General features: G+C 36.5%; 1 long non-coding RNA gene across 1 annotated transcript in view; it reads right to left on the bottom strand.

The window, feature by feature from the left end:
• LOC129146792 (uncharacterized) overlaps positions 1 to 20,448 on the bottom strand; it is a 173,997-nt gene that overhangs the window by 104,276 nt on the left and 49,273 nt on the right. Inside the window, exon 3 of the long non-coding RNA XR_008554019.1 lies at positions 18,895 to 18,977. This is a non-coding gene — a long non-coding RNA (uncharacterized LOC129146792). The remainder of the gene's footprint in view (positions 1 to 18,894; positions 18,978 to 20,448) is intronic.

Here is a 20,448-nt window from a genome sequence, read left to right as displayed (position 1 = left end):
TCCTATGGTAGCAATGCAACTTCCAATAGAGAGACAATTTAATTAAGATCTGCATTTTTTAATCTTTTGGATCAATAGTTCATTATCTGCTATTTTTGCCAATATGTAAAACCTTCAAGATAGTTCTCACAATAAAATGAAAAATCTGTATTTATAAACTGCATACAATTTAGATTGAAAAAGATTTCTTCCTCTTACCTTTCCAGGGTTAGTTTTTGCCCTTTTTTCTGATTGTCAGTTTTTCTTTAAGAAATATGCAATTCTGGGCCTCTCCAGTGGCACAACGGTTGAGCGCTGGGTTGCGAAGCTGCCCGCAGCCTCTGCAGAGCCTGTTCGATCCCCAGCTGCATCCTGGCCACCGGAGGAGGGTCCCACATGGCGCGCAGACCTCTCCTGCCGCCTGCTGCTACCCTCAGCAGTGTGCTTTGGTCCTTCTGCCTGCTCTGCTCCCCGCTCTGGCTCTGGTGAATTCTCTCACCCTCCCGCGCTTCTGACTGTACCCAGTGCATGCATAAATAAATAAAAATAAATCTTTAAAAAAAAAAGAAATATGCAATTCTGCTTCTCACTGAGACAGTAACCTTGACATATAATACAAATGGACCACCACTCACCTCCTACAAAATAGTTAAGCTACTTATCAGATTTCCTGGCTTCTCAAACTACTGTTTTCTGTCAGGTGGGAAGGACTATTCTTTTGGGAGATCAAGGGCCATTAGAAATAATTAACTTTCCCTTTTCCTTTCTTCTTTGGAGATGGAGTTTAAACAACTACTCCATACCCCACCATGGTTTGTGATTACGTTCTATTAGATGTGATGAAGCATCTTCAGAGAAAAGAGCCATCATTAGGAAGTCAGTTTAAAAACAAATTCCCATGTAATCTGATAATTATCTCATGGGGTAGAGATTATCTGCCTACAGTAAGAGGATTTATTTTGTTCATTACTGTACTCATAATAATAGCTTGGCATGTGATATAACAAGGAGAAAGTAAAGTATACAGTCTCAGGAGAACAGAGATACTACTTCAATTCTGTAAAAGAAATCAGCCACAAGGAGACAAAACAAAGTGAAAATAACAGCCATGCTTTGAAAAAGAACTTGATCAACTTTATCTTTCATGGTTCACACTGATATAATTAAACAGAATAGCTGGTTGTTAATATTGTTCAGTGTCTCTGACTTTTATTCCCACATGCAGTCTACAAATCAGCAGGATAGGTTTAAACAAAAGTACTTCATTACCTTCCTCAAATGAGGAGAGCAGCGATGAGAAAATCCACAGAGGAAGGGAGAGTAAGAGAGTGAAAGACAGTGCAGAGACGTATGGCTTAATCCCATACTTGTTATTAGGAAGAGATGTGATTTGGCCATTCCATGTGAGGGTAGGAAACCAGGATCAAACTGGAGCAGGAAGCAGAAGGAAATACCTCCAGGTGCTGTTTCATTGTTTTGTTTAAAGCAAATCTCCAAAACTTCATATTCATAAATATGTTAAAGTCCAAAATGACATTCTCAGGCCAAACAAAAATGTATCTTGTGTTGTGTACCACTTCAAGTAAGTAAAGTAAGTAAATAAGTAAATCAGTAAATAAGTAAGTAAGTAAATAAATAAATAAATAAGGAGAATGAGTAACTGAGGCCTGGGAGCAACATGCAAATACACTCATAAAGCAATCATGATCTAAATATCACAAAAATGGACATTACATACAGACTTACACGGCATTTGGTTTCACCATCTCATTTTATAACATAAGCCAGAGAGGCGAATTATACTATGAGATCAGACTGGCTGTATTTCCCCATTAATTTATATCAGGATTATGTTTCATTTACATACAGTTAAGTGGCATATATGAGAGTGAGGGAGGGGTGTATACATGTGTTTTTTCCCTGACTTTTTTTTTAATATTTTATTTATTTATGCATACAACAGCTGGGGCACAGGCCAAAGATGCAAGAGGTGAGAGGACTCACCAACGACAGAGCAGGGAACAGAACAGACAGATTGACCGAAGTACACTGCTGAGGGGAGCAGCGGGCAAATCAGGAGAGGTCTGCTGTGCCATGTGGGTTGCTCCCAAGCTGGCCGGGGATCAAACTCACACTGCAGAGGCTGTGCACTGCTTCATAGTGCAGTGCTGAAAACTTGCGCCACCAAGGACACCCTTTCTCCTGACTTTTTTTTAAAGAATACAGTGATTCTGTGGACCTGTTGTATCACTGTCTAAAAAGAAAAAGAAAAAAGGTTTAGAATCCTAGTGGACTGGAATCATATAATAATGTTTACTGCACACCTGCTAGATACATAACCTGTATCTCCAAGTTGTCCTCAAATGTCCCCAGGAGAAACACACCATTTTTCAGGTGAACCATGTCACTCAGAACAGTTAGGCAGCTCTTTCCACATGAAGAGGAACACTCAGGCCAAACCTGAGATTAAACCTGGATCATGAGGACCCCCGCACCCACGAATCTGGCTGACCTCATCCTGCTGCCTTCAGCACAAACGTTAAATGGTCTGAGGAAATTCTATTTGTGACGTTCCTGCTTGTGTTTTAGCAAGTGAGCAAGTAGCTGGAAATAACAACACTGTGACCCCAACTTGTGACCTTTCGAGAAGTGACCTGTTGGGAGCTTTAAGCACGATGGAAAATCCCACAGGCTGTCTAAAGAGGCAATAGTAGGCTCGGTTGCTGCTTCCAACATCAGTCATCTGTAGTCTCACACTTACACCAGTCACACGAGAGAGAAGCCCGACTCTTCTCAAGAGAAGTTATCATGTCCCTTAAGGCTTTTCCTGGTCTGAAATCCTAATAGGACAGGAAACTTGTTCACACATGCCTGATGCTGAATTTTAGTGTGTGTTAGGACTCTCCCCAGAGAAATCTGATAATGTGGTTGATGAGGTTTCACGTGTGTATAATGAAAGAAGCAAGCCAGACTTTTCTGTTTTTCTAAAGAAGAAAACCAAAATGTTGGCCTGCCAGTCTGATTCTGGAAAGAATAATTTATCTGGTGAACTTAAGTTCGGAACACAAAGATAAGAGTTAAGAACTTAGAAACTTGGTCTATATTCATTTTCTACTAGCAAACGACTACGTGTGTCTTCAAAACTGTCTGCCAGAGCATTTCATGGAATTCCACCTGGGTGAAGGATACTGAGTAGATTTGCAGTAAGTTCTTTGCTGCAAGCATTTTTGTTGCAAATGTATGACTAATAGGCCATAAGGAAATTTGATCATAACAGACCAAATAACTGGTTCACAGTTTGGCTTGACAGTTTGGTTTCAACTGTTACAGTACTCCATTCTTAACAAAAATATGCTGATAAAACTTCCTGGAAGTGTGAAATAAGAGTGCAAAGTCCGATTGCAGACTACTAGAAAATTCTAACATCATTTCGCAAATCCTTCTGTGAGCACCATCGTCTCTCCCACCCATCAAAACCAAAAGTTTCCTAAGCTATGGCAAATATAAAAGCGACAGAAATTCACACTAGTATGAAAGAGCATTAATTATCAATTCTTTAGCTAATTTAGAAAAAGCAGCTTGTTCTCTAACGCTGTCTTTACCAAATTTATCATGCAATATTAAAAGTTGGAGGCAAAAGAAGACTCAATCTCCTCCTGTCCTCCAAAAAAAGAAGCAATTATATGATTCTTGACAAGTACATTCCTGAAAATGCTAATTTTTTTTTTCTACTTCATAGTGGAGATCACGAAGCAGATAGGATTTTGGCATATGGCACAGAATCTGGTTTAGATGAGTTGGTGAAATGTAAGGGCTGGGAATAAGATGGAACATTTAATGGTAGTCTGGATATGTATTACCATGATATATGTCACACATAATGATAAGAAATAGCAACAGCTTTTACCTGTCAAATAACTGTGCTGAAGCTATTCACAACAGAATAAAAGCTCAGTTACAGATATGATATTATTTAGAAATTCACACCTTTTGAATAAAAGAAATTTTAGTAAAAATGAAAAAAGTATTTCATTATGTCCTTTTCTAAGTACTGTCCTCTTTTCCTCTCTTTTTTTGTGAATTTATCCTTTTTAAGACAAAATTGCCTTGTGGTAAATTGGTAATCCAGCAAAAATGTCTGTAGTAAAAATGCTGCAGCAAAGAATTCATGGTAAATACACTGGACATGATGGAGAAACAGGTGCCAAATATAAGCTCTTGCATTGCCTGTGTTCCATATCAGCAGATACTGGAAAATTTGTCTTTTTAAATTAAGATGTCTGTCAAGATTATTCAACATAAAAAGAATGATCCAATCTGAATTCACCTATGTACCTAGAGCAATGGTCAGCAAACTTTTTAATGTAGAGATCCAGGTAAAATGTTAGGCCAAATTTTATCAATCTATGTCTATTTTCTTCATAGCTATTAGTAGCAAAATCTTTAACATGAGAAGAGTTCTTTCATTTATAAATAAGGACAAAGTGGAAAGGGAACTTGAGGGAGATTATTTGCTTAGGCAAGAGAGTGAAAGGGGCAGTGGTAAAGTTGTCTTATTGCTGAGGAGGCAGACTTTTCATGTTTGCGTTTGGGAGAGATTTTTAATGAGTCTGTAGACCAGACTCACAGGAAAGGTGATTTGCTGGAGAAGAGGCCTGAAGAGTGAATGAAGGGGGAGCCAAAAAGGAAGGCGTCCAAAGTTATTTATCTTGGTAACCTCAGACTGTTCAAGGCTTTGCCACACTTTTTTTTTTTTTTTTGCATATACCAGTACCATTTGAACATTTGACTTCATCTCAAAGTGCAATGTTTTAAATTTATTTGTGTAATAACTGACTCTATTCATTATCTGACTTATTTTGTTCTGCATATTATACCACTTTACCTTAACCTTTCATCATAAAGCAATGTCCTACCAAAGAAGCAGTCATAAGATACAGGAATGATCAGCCAGGTTCAGGTCCAGGCGTTATGAAATAGCATATGAAATATCTGACCATTGTTTCTCTCTGAGCCCCAGTCATCTCATGTATGAAATGGGTAAGCAACTTCTAAGGTTATTGTAAAAATTAAAATAACAGAATTCAAGTGCATGTCACAAAGTCTAGGCCATCACAGACACCCAGTGGTAGCTATTATGATCCTAACACAGCCCAATGCTACTTCTAAACTGATGACAGGTTTATTGCCATCACTTTGAAAACTATTGAATATGATGGCTATTATTTATGTGATTTTTTTTTTCTCTGAAGTAATACAAGTCTTAAAAAATTCATATTATGAATCTTTGGGACAGGACATTTCACTGTAACTCATATTTCTCTTTAACCTCAAAAATCTCCCTTTTGAGTAATTATACTTGATAAAGTTTCTAGTGATAGTTCACACAGAAGGTTCTTCTTGCCTATACAATGATTCTGGGCTGCAAAGACATTAAAAGTTTTCATTTTATTTGACCATACATTTTTTTTCTGCACTCTGCTTCTGCTCTGTTAATGGTAATAGCACTGAGATTACTCTGGGTTTATATATAGTAATGTGTTTATTTGTGAAATTCAGAGCTTAGAATAAGCTTTGCTTCCTTTAAAGCAAAAAATAGAAATCCTTTCCTCTTACAGGGCAGTCCTCCTATACAATCAAAATTAGTTATCTTACAAGGTTAAAAACTCATTTATTTTACAATGATTGAAAAGGTAAGTCCATTCACCTCATTGTCATTCATCTGTATCAAATTTGTTCTGAAAACAAAAAATCCACTTTGTAACAGTCATACACTCAAAATGCTAGAAAGAATTTTCCTGGGAAAAAGATCAATTACAACCATGCGCTAGCCTCTATTTGACTATATAAAAGCTACTCAGAAATGAGAGGTTTTATCTTTTAAAAGTGGGCATTGCTTCCTTGCATTGTGATCTAAGCTCTGTAGCCAGGAGCATCCTTGGGAGTACAGCCCTAAGGCAAACCTCAGTGTGTGTTTCTTGTCTTCTCCCAGGAATGTTTTCTACAAGCAAAACCAAGATAAATACAGTGAGCATTAAAGGTAGCCCTGCAGGGAAAAAGAAGTTACTAGAGAGTAGTCTGATGCTTGTAAAAGTAAAAAGATATAGTCCCACTGGTGTTTTAAGGAGAGGGAAGAGTTAAGAGCAAACTGTGTGCATGGGAGCTGTAGACATATTTTTCATGTTTAGTATTATGTGATTAACCAACCTGACATGAGTTGCCGCTCATTTTGCAACTCTGTATTCCCCTACAATGAAGGTACAGAGAAAATAACATAGAATTTCAATACCCTCATAAGGCCCCACCTGATATTAATAACATGCATGTTTAACAAGAGGAGTCTGACTCAATGACATCTAAACAACACTTAAAAACTGGCCTCCACAGGAGAGGTGTAAATACTCCTCCACTGTCCACCAAGCTTCTTAGACTCATTCCCTTAAAAAGCTTAAAGCAACTTGCTAGCCATTAACTCATCAGCATTTTTGTTCTCTTTTTTCTTCAATTTCTCTTTCTCTTCTTTCTGTTACAAAAGATACAAAGGTTCTCCCCAAGTTTAAAATCACTACTCCAACATGCTACTGCTTCTTTCAGTCCTTTTAGCTTTTCTTTTACTTCTAAAATCTTAGGTGGTATGTGAGTTTTAACTATTTTCTCGCATCTGATCTCCCCTCAGCTCCCTGCAATCAAGGTAATTTTCAAACCATACGGCAAAGAGTGTTCTCTCAAAATTACTACAACATCTTCTTTACAATGCTGCAATTTCTTATTCACTCATATTTTCCTTCACGTTTTTTAAATAGTACAGCTAGATCCTGTTAACTCTTTGAGACTTTTCTATGGTAAGAGGAACAGCAGATAGTTCCCAGTTTATGTCAGGCTCACAACTATATTGTACATATTTATGTTGACAATTAACTTTGGAAACCAAATAAGTAAAAGATAATTAAGTTTAATAAGACTAATTAAGAAACATATCCAAATAGATGGCCCTTCAAACATTTGGACAAAGAGGAAAACCCCATGCAAAGAGATGCACTCAGATAATACCCACAAAAGGCAAGGTCATAATCTGCCTTAAAGAAACAAGCCTGTGATTGGCAAAGTGTACAGTTAAGGTAGTGCCCAAGGCCTCCATGAGCTATACAAGGTTTCCACATAGTCAATGATGAGTAAATATGAACCACAGAGAGTGTGAGATTATGAGGAAGGCTGAATGAGCCAGCTACTTGAGAGCAAAGGGTTGTTCCAATGGTTTTTAACCTCATGGCATCATTTGTTTGATTTCTTCTTTGAAAGGATCATTTTGGAAAATGATTAACACCCTAATATGTTCTGCGGGTTCATTCCACTTTCAAAGTATTCATATGTGTAAGGATTAAGGTGATTACACACACACACACACACACACACCATGACCACAAGAGCTAAATAGGCACTTTTCCAAAGAAGACATGCAGATGGCCAGCAGACATGTGAAAAAATGTTCATTGTCACTTATCATCAGGAAAATGCAGATCAAAACCACAAGAAGATACTGCCTCACACTTGTAAGAAAGGTTCATTAAAAAAAAAAATCTCTTAAGACTTTGGTAGGAACACAGACTGATCCTGATCCAGCCCCTATGGAAAACTATGTGAAGGTTCCTCAAAACACTAAAAATGGATCTGCCATATGACCAGTAATTTCATTCCTAGATTTCCTCCCATAAATTTTCACACAAGTCCTCATCTCTGTGAATTAGACCAGTCTCTCTCTAAGTCTTTGTTTCAGCTCTGCAATTGTTGCTGTGTGCAGGAAGCTGGCCCTTGGGTATCAGTGAGCAAGCAGATGTGTGGAATACAAGGAGGATATACATAGACAAAAGTTTTGTGATGCAACCCTATCTTAGAGATAGAGCAGAGCACTGTAGGGGAACAGATCTGCTGTGAGGGTGAAGGAGATCAGAGAGATTTATCAGAGAAAGTATTCTTTTAAGCTGAGTATTGCAAGAAAATAAGTAATTTTTTTGGATGGGGAAGATATGAGAGAGCATTACATGAAGGAGAAACAAATCATGAGGATGAACTAAATCATAATTAATATAATTATATATTTGTGTATGACCCATTTGTGCCCAGCTGCTGAGAGCAAATAAAGATATTTTAATATCCCACCAATGTAGTTAAACTAAAGAATATCTGTCAAGCCTCTACTTAAATGTTCTGTATGCCCTGCTCTTTGTCTGGGAACCTCTAGGAATGTATCAGAGACGCTCAGCAAGAAATCCACTCCTTTTTTGCTGCTCCAGTTTCTCATGGAAATGCACTACCAGCTCACCCTATGAGGCACTACCCACTGAGTCCATTATGAGTGCCACCTGCACATAGGCCCACTGGGCACAGAGGCTGAGTTATTCCACTGTGCTGATGTATTTCCTGAAAGAAGTAGACCTTGTCTGCGTGCAGAAAGAGCAAACAGATTTATATTTCAGAAGCACCTTTGTTGGCTACAAGTTATAGTGTTGCAATAAGTATAGGTGAAGAGTGGATTTAGGGAGAACAATTAGGATTATAGTTCCCATAATCCAGGAGCAAAATTAGTGTCCGAATTGAGTAGTGGTACTTGAGATAGAGAATAGTGGAGAGATCTGAGAGATATTTAGGAGAATCAATACACTTTGTGATCGATTAGACCCAGAGCTACAAGAGGGCAAAGTCATGGATAATTTATCAGTTTCTGGATTGAAAACTGGATGTGCTGTGGTACTGAGCATCAGAGCAGAAGACCTGTGTGTGTGGACATGTGGCAAGGGCAGGAGGCTTGTATGTGACAGATGAAGCTGAGACAATAGCTTAAAGTTAAAGTCAAAACATTGGAAGTATCTTCACAGTATTTAGAGACTTTCCTCCAAACACTACAAACTTGATACATTTCTCCTTTGTGCATCTCTGAATGACCAGAAAGAGTGACTACCTCACTTTTTCAATGTCATCTTTCCCAGTTGCCCCAGGTCACAGTGAACTCCCCAGTACTTGTACTTCTGTAGTCCCACTGTGCGCACAGCTCAACTGCCACTGAACATGCATTACCTTTTATTATGTATACTTATATTACACATACTATGGTGTGCTCTATACCTGTATTATATGTAATACTTTCTATTATACATACCTGTAGTATGTGGTAATATGTGTACTAATTTGTCTGATGTGTACCTCTATTACATATACTACCTTGTAATACATATATTTGCCTGATATTTACTATTTAATGTTATGTACACCTACAATACATATACTAATGTTGCCTACATCCATATGCTACCTTTTTTTGCATATACCTGTTACATACACTGCCTCAGGTTACATATAATTATATTACATATGTTACAATGTTACGAGATATTCCACTCCTGTCCTATAAGAGGGCTGTCAGTACAAAGCTGTGATTTTTAAAATTCTCACTATTTCAGTTAACCTGTTGGAAAGAAAATCAGAATATGCAAAGGATCCTGGTGATCAAAGGCTCAACAAACAGCAGATTCCTGATTCAAGAGCAGGAAGAAGAGTATGCAGTTACAGCTGGGTGATACACTAAAGGAAACACTCACTGAAACTCGTGTGTTATTGGGACCATTAATTACAACAGAGAAGAAAGAGTATTTTGCAAATAAAGACCTATATTTCAGATAGCCAAAATATGAGTAGGGAAGAAATATCAAAATATGAGATGGGAAGAAAGAAGTTGAGAAGAATGAGGTGAGAATGATTTTTATAATGAAGGAATGAGAGAAACATTGTATTTTAATGACATTAATACCTAGCTATCATCCAATGCTTGCTATGTTCAGCATTACTCTACACATTTACAAATCTTATTATTATTATAATCATTACAACAACCCTATAAAGTAGGGTCTATCATTATCTTCACTTTACAGATGATAAAACTGAAGACCAGAAAGAGTGAGTCAGTATCTTCACCCATCTAGGTGACTTTAACAAAAATGGCATAGACTGGGTGGTTCATAGATAATAGATACTCATTTTTCACAGCTTTGGATACTGGGATGTCCTAGATCAAGGAACCAGGATCTGGTGAGGACCCACTTCTGGCTCATAGATGTACATTGTCTTCTTACTGTGTCTTCACATGGCAGAAGGGGGGCACGAACTTTCTTGGGCCTTTCTCATAAGGCCTTAATCCTACTCAGGAGGTTTTCACTGTCCTGACCTAATAATTTCCAAAAATAACTCCACCTCTTATTATAATTACCTTGGAGGATTTCAACATAAGAATTCTGGGAACACACAAACATTCTGTCCATTCTAGCCTCTTCCCCAAAGTCATAGAGCAGGGAAGTATAATATAAATTAGGATTACAATGTAAGTGGTTCAGGTAAACTCCTATGTAATCTGCTCCTACAAGAAGTGAGTATTTCACCACTGAGACTTAGCATAAAATTATTAAATGATAATAACCATTATTCATTAAATTCATATTATCTGATAGGCATAGATGATGACAGAAGTTTCCATATATCATTTCTAATTTTGCATGAGCTGTTAAAATTATTATTAGAATCGTATTATACCTAAGTATACTGAGATTTGAAGTTGTTGCCATCTATACACAGTACGTAGAAGAATAGACTTGGGACTCAAACATACCTATTTCTATTATTTATAAATAGTCTATAGTACTTTATTATAGCATTTCAAACAGACTAAGATAATTTCTTGTTGCAATCTTCTATAGCTATAGATTTACAAGATGAGCAAGCCTTTGGAGACTCAAGTAGTAGTCATTATAAAACCTGCTTCTCCTTAAACTGGGATGTGAATTGCATGCTTGAAGTCCCATCTGAATTTCAGATGAGTGTGGAAGATTTCTTGCCCCATGTGTTATTAGAAATAATTCAATCTTTTTGGTAAAACTGACTAAGCACTAATTACAGACAGTAAACTACATTCCTTCTGAATACAAAAAGCCCAACACACACATGTGAAAGATGATGATAGCTAAACATAGAAATATATGGTGAGCTTATAAGTGTTAATATACTGAATGTGTAAAATAGGTGCTTTCTTATTATTAAGGACATTCTGTACATCATAGCAGTACAGAAGAGACAAAAGGGACTAAAACTTTTAAAATTGAATGTCATCTACATTTTTAGCTTAGATGAATGGTAGGAAATTGCTGCATGAATCATGTGGAATAGATGGAAAGATAAAGTAAAAAAGAGGAGCTAGTCCCAGATTTGAAATAAGATTAAGTCTGTTCCTTGAGTTTCACATAAGAGGCGTGTAATATTTAGAGGAGATTCGTAACATCTTAACCTTTGACTATAAGGTTTATTTGACTATAAGTTATAGCTAATTTTATTCACTTTCTCAGTTAGCAAACAAATAATAAGTGCACAAGGCTTATGTGTAAAACATAAAGCATTCAGTCTACAATTATGGCCCTTAACTCATATTTCCACAGGATTATATCTGAAATGCTTTTATACGTATTATTTCATGTGACCACACAATATTAAATGTTTAAAGAAGTGGTCCCAGTATATAAAGTTTCAATTTTTAACATCTGCAAACAAGAACTACAATTTAAAACCACAGTGCTATAAGAATAATATCTCTGCTTTAAGATAGTTTTGCCAAATTTATACTAAACACATTTTTGCTGTTACTTCCTTCTCTACATTGTATTGTGAAAGAACAATTTTAGTAATCTTTCTGACTGTCAACAGTCCTTTTACTCTTTCACTGGAGAAGATAAGCACTGTTATGGTCTTAACTGTCCATTTTTTCCCTACACATAATTATTTTATTGTGAAAGGCTGCATTTTGCAAGAAACACTAAAGTAACTTTATCTCACGACTTACCACAAATTCTAATAATTAGACAGTGAAATCAGACCCACCTAAGATGATTAAAAAGTTAAAAAATATGGCCCATGTAGAAAGGTTAACACAATTATATTGCATAATTTTAATCTTTTTTTTTTAAAGCATGAGTTGATTTAATAACTGATTCAGGTGTTTGCCAGTCATATTTTCTATCTTCATTTTTTACGGTTCAAGAAATATTGAATCCTCATCACTATATGAGATCTTATTTAGGAAAAAAATGTACTTTATCAGTGTTTATCTAGAATCAACATATTTTAGCTGAAAGAACTAGGAATTGGAAGACCTATATAAATGAACCACCTCTGTGCCTTTATCACCAGTTTGATGTTGGCCACATTTTCTGATAAAACTTCCTTTGCTTATCTGTACAAGAATAAACTGTATATGCTTCTTGCCTCACCAATTGTGAAAATCTAAATGAAAAAATGTATGAAAAGCACTTTGCAAACTGTAAGGGTTAAACAAATAAAACTGTTACTGAGTGTGAGCATTGGTAACAGAAATTTTTTTTTTTAAATCTTTGAAAGTAGGTCAGAATCTCACCACTCTTGGGGCAGTTATAGTCAGTCTTCTGCAAAAAAAGCAAGTAGATTAGGTAGACCTTCTGTAAATACTTTATCATGGGGGAATATTTTTCTTCCTGCATATGTTTTTGCGAACTTAGAGACTCCTCATACATTTATTTGACAAGATAACTCTACTACTAGCTCTTTGATTATCTGGTATAAAAGCCTTATAGGAAATGTTGTCCTTTCTTCTGAGCTTTCTTTCCTTTTTAACTCCTCTCTCTTGCAAGTATACACTTCTATCATCTGGTCACGGTACAACACCTTACTATGCTGTAATTGTCATGGTGTTGTCTAGTATGCTTTTGCTCATTCATTCAATGAAATATTTACTAAATTATGAGTGTGCAGGCTGTGTCTCCCAGCTGCTCAATGTCCCTGTCCTGTTGTAGTTACATGTCTTATATTCTTAACCCCTTCTCTCTTTCTTGGCTACTTGCATAGCAGAGTAACATGCCCTAGGACTACCCACATTTTAAAAATTGATTTTAAGCCTATGAAGATGAGAATTTTCTACCATGCTATCTGGTCCATAACCTCGACAGGCCATGTATTTTGATTCTTTCCAAAGTTACTTATGTTTTATTGATAATTTTTAGTGATTTGGCCAAGAATTGCCACAGTGTCTATCCCCATGTCTTAGGTGTGTCATAATTTCTTTAAGTCCATGCTATGCTTCTTCTTTACATGTAAACAAAAATTATTCCTACTAGCACCAAAGACATTTAAAATGTAAATACTTCATCCATTAAATTTAATTTAATCAAGTAATAGTTTTCTGTTTTATAAATAAAACGTATCAGGGGCCTCCCTCGTGGCGCAGCAGGTTGAGTGCCCGCGCTGTGAAGCTGTCTGCAGCCTCTGCACGTGGATTCGATTCCTGGCTGGCCAGGGAGAAACCCACATGGCGAGCAGACCTCTCCTATCTCGCCCGCTGCTTCCCTCAGGAGTGTCCTTGGTCTGTCTGCCTGTTCTACTCCCTGCTCTGTTTCTGGTGAATTCTCTCACCCTCCCATGCCTCTGACTGTACCCCAGTTCTTGTATAAATAAATAAAAAAAAAATCTTCAAAAAAAATCAATCTAGGGCCTCCCCGGTGGCGCAGTGGTTGAGCGCTGGGTTGCGAAGCTGCCTGCAGCCTCCGCGGCGCAGGTTCGATCCCCGGCTGCTCCCCGGCCACCAGAGGAGGATCCCACATGGCGCGCAGACCTCTCCTGCCGCCTGCTTTTCCCCTCAGCAGTGTACTTCGGTCCTTCTGCCTGCTCTGCTCCCTACTCTGGCTCTGGTGAATTCTCTCACCCTCCCGCGCTTCTGACTGTACCCAGTGCATGTATAAACAAAAACAAACAAACAAACAAATAAATAAATAAAAACATGCCTCTATAAAAAAAAATCAATCTAAATTCATGATTAATGCATAAGAACTTTGTTACTACACAGAATTGAAAAAATTATATGTGATTTTTATGAGCCTGAGCTACTTTGTAGAGGGTAAATTAATGAACCCCATTCCACTATTTGGAAATGTTTAAAATAACCATGAACTAAGTATATGTTGAATTCCTCACCCCCAATGTGATAGTATTTAGAGCTGGAGCATTAAGGATATATGTAGGTTTAAATTAATTAATGAAAGTAAGACACCCATATAGGAATTAGAAGTGAGATTAGAAGAATAAGAAGAGTGCCCTATATGTGCTAAGGAAATGTCATGTGAGTTCACAGCAAGAAGGCGGCTGTTCACAAGCCAGATTGAGAGCCCTCACCAGACCTAATGATGCTGGCTATCTGATCTCTGACTTCCAGCCTCCAGAACTGTGAGAAAAGATATGCCTGCTATTTAAGCCACCTAGTCTATAGCGTTTTGTTAGAGTAGTCCAAGATGACTGAAATATACTCACTCAACCCCATTGCTTTCTTACACTTAAAGATCTGAGGAATCACATTACAGGAATTAGTCAATCAGAACAAGTCCATGAAGCAACTTTGCCTTTTTAACTTTCTAACACTGATCACGATATGAATTATGATATGTGACTTTCAGTCACCCAAAAGTTGCTTGGATTATTCTATTTAATGAAGTTGATTGTCAGTAGATATAAATGATTCCACTGTCTCAGGATAAAATAATTCTAAATATTTTATGTTGTTGGAAAGAGACATTAATTTGGATAAAGTATCAATAAATGCTCCTCTCATTTTTGTGGTAATATTTTTTTCTTTTGGATGAAAACCCACACACATAGGGTTTGCATGCCCTATTTCTAGCCACCCCTAAAAACTTTGAAAAGTATATATTCCTCTGCAATGGATAAAAAAGAAAGAAAGAAAGAAAGAAACTAAAGGAAGAAAATTGTCCAGGAATGTTTAGCTAATTTGTGGAGGAACTAAGACTTGCTCCCTAGTTTCTTGGTGGTCAAATCCCTAGACTTTCAAGTAGTTTTCATTTCAGCCATCCATCTGAGCCACATTCTGCCTAACATTTGATTTAGTCTCTGGGAGTCGATTGGAGTCCTAAGGAAGTCAGTTATATTTCATGTCATAGATTTAGATGAGTAAATTTCTAGTGAAACCAAGAACCTGGGTCACAGAAGGAATGGTTTTTGAATCAGCCCAACCATACTGTTCACAGCTAAAGTAAATGAAACATCACACAAGATGAGTGGAAGAATAGGAAGGCTCTTAAACTTCTCCAGAAAGACTGGGGAAAATCAGTCTAGATAGGGACGAAAATGAACTCCATACCTTCAGTGCAGAATAAACCTTCATTTTTTGCCATAATTTTAAATAAGACTTCTATTAAGATTTGTCAGTGTATTTCACTAATAATACCCCTTACACACACACACACACATGCACACACACACATGCTTGCACGCACGTGCATGTGCAATAGGGAACTCCTAGCACTCCTACTTCCTAACTGTTTGGCCCTCTATTTCAGTTTTCTTATCTGTAAAATGGAGCTTAATAATACCACCTGATATTTAGGATTATAAATACTATATGTCTTAATACAAATTAACCTCTTAGAAAACTTTCTGGCATGATAGATGTTAAATATTATGATAATAATATTTTTTTAGAATACGTGCTATAATGTTTTACAATGAATATACCAAAAGAAATATATTCTCCTGTATTTTCTTTGGTCTAGATTGCTATATAAAGTTAATTTACTGCTCCATTCTCCCTGTAATCACCACTTGACAAACAAAATGATCCTTCCTTACTTGAGGACTCTGACAGAAGAATTGGAATGAATACTGAAATCACCACCAACAAAGTCCCATAGATAGAGGCTAAAAACTTATTGACCTCATCAGCTTAACAAAATAGGGACTACTCAAGTTGAAAATGGTATAAAGACAAATGCAAAGGTCAAATTAGCATAAAGAAATGTTGCTAAGAAATATCAACCAAAATAAAAACAATTTAGAGAATTGCAAACAAGAAATTCTGAAAGGAAGAAAGCATTAAAATATAAACCAGTAATACACTTTTAAAAATTCTGAGGGTAGAAATACAAAATGACCTTGCAATAAATTTTTTAAAAAGGGAAAAAAAAAAAGAAATGGTTATGTTCTTTGGGGCTATATTGAAAGAGATGTGAAAACTTTATCTTAAAAGCTTCCTGGAAGAATTGAACTTACAATTGTGTTAAATTGGTCTTTAACACACATATCAGTTTTGTATATTATAATATACATTTTTTTAACTATCTTCCTAAAGTATGATAATAAGAGTAGATTTTATAGACATGAATCTGGTCTTTAATTCTATTCTGAACTACTGTGTGTGCTTTTAGTGAATGGTTGGGTAATGATAGACTTTTTTCTAAAATGTTCTATCACTTTGTTCTAAACATTTTGACCCAGTTGAGAAATAGCTGAGGAATCAAGCCAACTTGCAAATGGAATTAGAGAACTCAAATTTGGTGCAAGCTATTCACTCTTCCTTTTTACTAGATTCACTCTTTCAGTCATAGCACAGTTGTCCATGTATTACCTCTACACCTGACTTCCACTTATTGATGTGAGGCTACTATTCTAATCCTGATTTATAGGAAACATAGCAAGTGGACTATGGATCACAGAGTCAGACAGAGGGGGACTCATGTCCTGACTCTCCTGTGAGCATCTGTTTCATGATCAAGAGTAAGCTACTTAAATTTCTCAACTTCTGGATACTCAACCTTAATGTGGGTGAAATATATTTACTCTAGATAAGAATAATAGACTTCAAAATTTATTTTATACAAGAAGACAAATTTGTCCAATATTCAACTGTGCATTTTTTCCACTGGACAATTTTCTGATGTGAAGCACCTGTATCAGAGGGCTGGTCAATCATTTAGCCTCCCTCTTGAACACGGTTCCTACCTATCATGACATTGTGCTACAGACAGTTTCATGGTCTTCCTCTTGTCCAGGACGTAGAGGTAGTGAGCAGAGATGTTCCTGAATCATGAGGAGCAAAAGCAAAGGTGAAGTTGCTTTGACTCATATCACATGGCCCCATCCTGGACCTCAGTTTTCTCTACTTCTCTGCCTTGCTGGGGACATGATCTTTTTGAAATTGCTGCTCTTTCTTCTATCTGACTGCTCCCTGTATCCTCTCACTCCCTGTGTAGGCTCACAGTCTCCAGAAGGGAATGCCAGAAAGCAGGAGCCAATTCTCTCCTGATGCAGCAACCTTCAAATACAAATTCCTGTTCTCTTTTCCCCTCAACAATTGGACAGTATTTTTTCCTATAATATGGTGGAGGAGCAACCCTTCTTTTATACTTGCTGCTCTGAGATACTCCTGTATCAATTAATTCTCCTCATTCTGAAGACTAATTTCTCCCAAGAATTTAAACTTTTCATCATGTCCCCTCCTACAAATCAATATCAGAAAACACAACTGAGTCATATCACCTCTTTGATTCTGTGTTGTTAATTGGAGATTAATAAGTAAATGTACATGTAAGACATTAATAGCATAAGGTATATTTGATTGGAAAAATATATTAAAAAGTAATGGAGTATTGGGCCTCCCCGGTGGCGCAGTGGTTGAGCGCTGGGTTGCGAAGCTGCCCGCAGCCTCTGCAGCGCCGGTTCAATCCCCAGCTGCTCCCCGGCCACCAGAGGAGGGTCCCACATGGCACGCAGAACTCTCCTGCCACCCGCTGCTCCCCTCAGGAGTGTATTTTGGTCCTTCTGCCTGCTCTGCTCCCCGCTCTGGCTCTGGTGAATTCTCTCACCCTTCCGTGCTTCTGACTGTACCCAGTGCTTGCATAAATAAATTAAATTAAATCTTTAAAAAAAAAGTAATGGAGTATCTATTTGAATGAGATAAAAAGCATTAGGTTGAAAAAAGACTTAATATTTAACTGTGTATATGTGTGTGTGCATTCATTATTTGTGTCTGAATATGTTTAGAATATTTTATACAAATTAAATTTATTAATTATTTACTAATTCCCCTGTACTATTAGTATACCTAATGTCTGCACTGTTGTTTACCTAATGTTATGCTAACATGATAAAACATATGAAATGTTCAACATACATAAAATACAAAAATATGATTTGGATATTATGAGGAACACATATTTGGATATTTGTCTGAGCAAATTTGGTTTCAATCTTTATAAAACTCTTTCAGAAGGCTGCCCCCAAAGGACTTCAAAGAACACCTGACAAATCCAAGAATGGAGGGGGTATTCAAACAGTACAGGGAGAAAGAAGCTTCTGAAAGGAACATTTTCCTAATGTGACTCAATGTCCTACTGAAAAAGCCACAGCAAAGTGAAAACTCATCAGCCTGTGTTTATTAGTCTTCCAGTGTTTTCCCTTTGCTGAAATTATAACTGGAAACCTTATGTTCCAGTTGAAAGCAAAAAAGAAATAGAAATTCATTATCTGTAGGAAGAACAACCAATGAACATTCAGTCAAATTCAAAGATAATAAGTAATCATCGAAAATCTAGAAATAAGTCAATTTGCACTAAGGGTTTACAGCTAAAAGAGAGAAGGAAGGTAACTACCTAAGCTATAGATTTTATAGAATTAGTGACACAGCAACATCACACAAAATTTCTTACAGTATTCCAAATTAGCTACTCACAAAAATTGTTGCATTTTTAGAAACACCAACCCTTCTGCTCCAGTTCCTCCATGTTACTGGATTCTATAGTGGTTTTTAAAAATAGGTTTACTGGGTTAAGGCTATAATTTGCAATTTAGCCATTTTATTACATAGAACTTCTCTCAAAGATACCGTGTGAATAATCTTTTGCATCTTTCCTGTGTCGTATTTCACAAATTTGTTTTTGTTTTTTTTTTATCTTAAATTTTATTTTTATATTCCCCCATACAATTGCAAACGCCCCATTCTGACCCCAATCCTTTCCCTCCCGCCCCACCCCCCAAAAAATTTGAACGCAGAGAGCAAACGTTACTCACCTCATTCCCAAGTGTTTTGACAAAACCAACTCCTAGATTGTGTTGCCACTGGTTTTCAGACTTTGTACTCATCCAAGAAACTCCTAGGAGAGAGTAAAGAGATTTTGGCTTGGAATCTCTTCAGAAGCATCCATCTCTTATATACTCCAGACCTTGCTTGCAACCAGATGTGAGAAGAACACATGGCAAAAATTTCAGAAAACATTATTATCACAAAGCTCAGGGGCATCTTATTTTCATTCAGGAGACAGAGGTTTAGTGGCCCCCCTCACTGTAAAATACCCACAGATGATTTCCCATTGCAGATTTACCAAAACCTAGTTCTAACCTGTAAGATGGAGAATAAGGTATTAGTTACAAACCCTAAATGCAGCGTCAACATACTGAGACCATATCCCCAAGATCTTGTTTCCTACAGCATGGGAGAAAATGAGCCTTTAGTGTGTAGTCAGTGCAAGAAAACATTTGTATTAAGAATATTTCTCTGAGACTTCTATGCTGGGAATTAGGCCCATGTCTATACACGTGAAATAAAGTGCCCTGTGGCTGATCTGCTCATTTCAGCTGTCTTAATGATCAATGTGGATTGTTACACAATCGATTCAACTGCAGCAATCAGTATTATTCATGACCTCTAGAAATTTGGTGCAAATGAAATGACTAGAATTTTGGAAAATGTTCTCACTTATTAGATATTTCATTTAAGGAACTTTGACATTCAAAAATCATCAGTTTTCCTATTTTTTTTACAACTTGCAATTTTTTTTCTTTTTAGAGTCAAAATTTTGGATCTTTATACAGTTTGAAGATCATCTCTTCAAAATCTAACTACTTAAAATTTCTCTAAAATATTATCACTCATTCATCACATTTTTTTCTTTATATATTATTTTTATGTGACAATATCATGAAATTTGGAAAACTGTAAGTCTGGGAAATTATAATTTCAATCCATATTTTATATCATAGCCCTAAGTATTTATGTAAGTAAATAAGTATAAAAAGCCAAACCAAAAAAATTCTATATTATTATCCATCAACAATGTATCACAACTCTTATCAGGCTAAATTTGTATTTAAAACTAAAAATTTCATGATTTAAGAGAGTAAAGCCTATCTAAAAACATATTATTTAGTTCACAGAATCTTAGATCAGAGCCCAGAATCCTGGATAAATTTTCAGTTTGTATCACACATAAACATGTAGTTAGGAAACTCTTCTAGATCATCTTCCAACAATCAGACAGAAACCTAAAAGGATTAAAAAATTCCTACATGAAGGCTTTTCAAAGACTCTCTCATAAGAAAATTTTCTTTCTTTTTTTCTTTCTCTCTCTTTCTTTCTTTGAGTACTGTGATTTTCAAAAAGATCAACCTCCAAAGAAACCACTTTGGTAAAATTAACTACAAACAAAAGGCCTCAAGGGCAAAAGGAAATTAAATTCCAGGTGGATTTCTGTGAAATAATCTTGCACTGAAAAAGAAAAAGGAGGGATTGGTAGGAATGCCTGGAAAATTGTTTACTAATTAAGGTGAATATATTCAGACGGTTTG

The sequence above is a fragment of the Talpa occidentalis genome, unplaced genomic scaffold (assembly GCF_014898055.3).
Source record: "Talpa occidentalis isolate TD23 unplaced genomic scaffold, MPIMG_talOcc4v2.1 talOcc4.4, whole genome shotgun sequence".
Taxonomy (NCBI): Eukaryota; Metazoa; Chordata; class Mammalia; order Eulipotyphla; family Talpidae; genus Talpa; species Talpa occidentalis.
The sequence above is the reverse complement of the archived record's forward strand: the minus strand, read 5'-3'. Positions and strand labels throughout refer to the sequence as shown.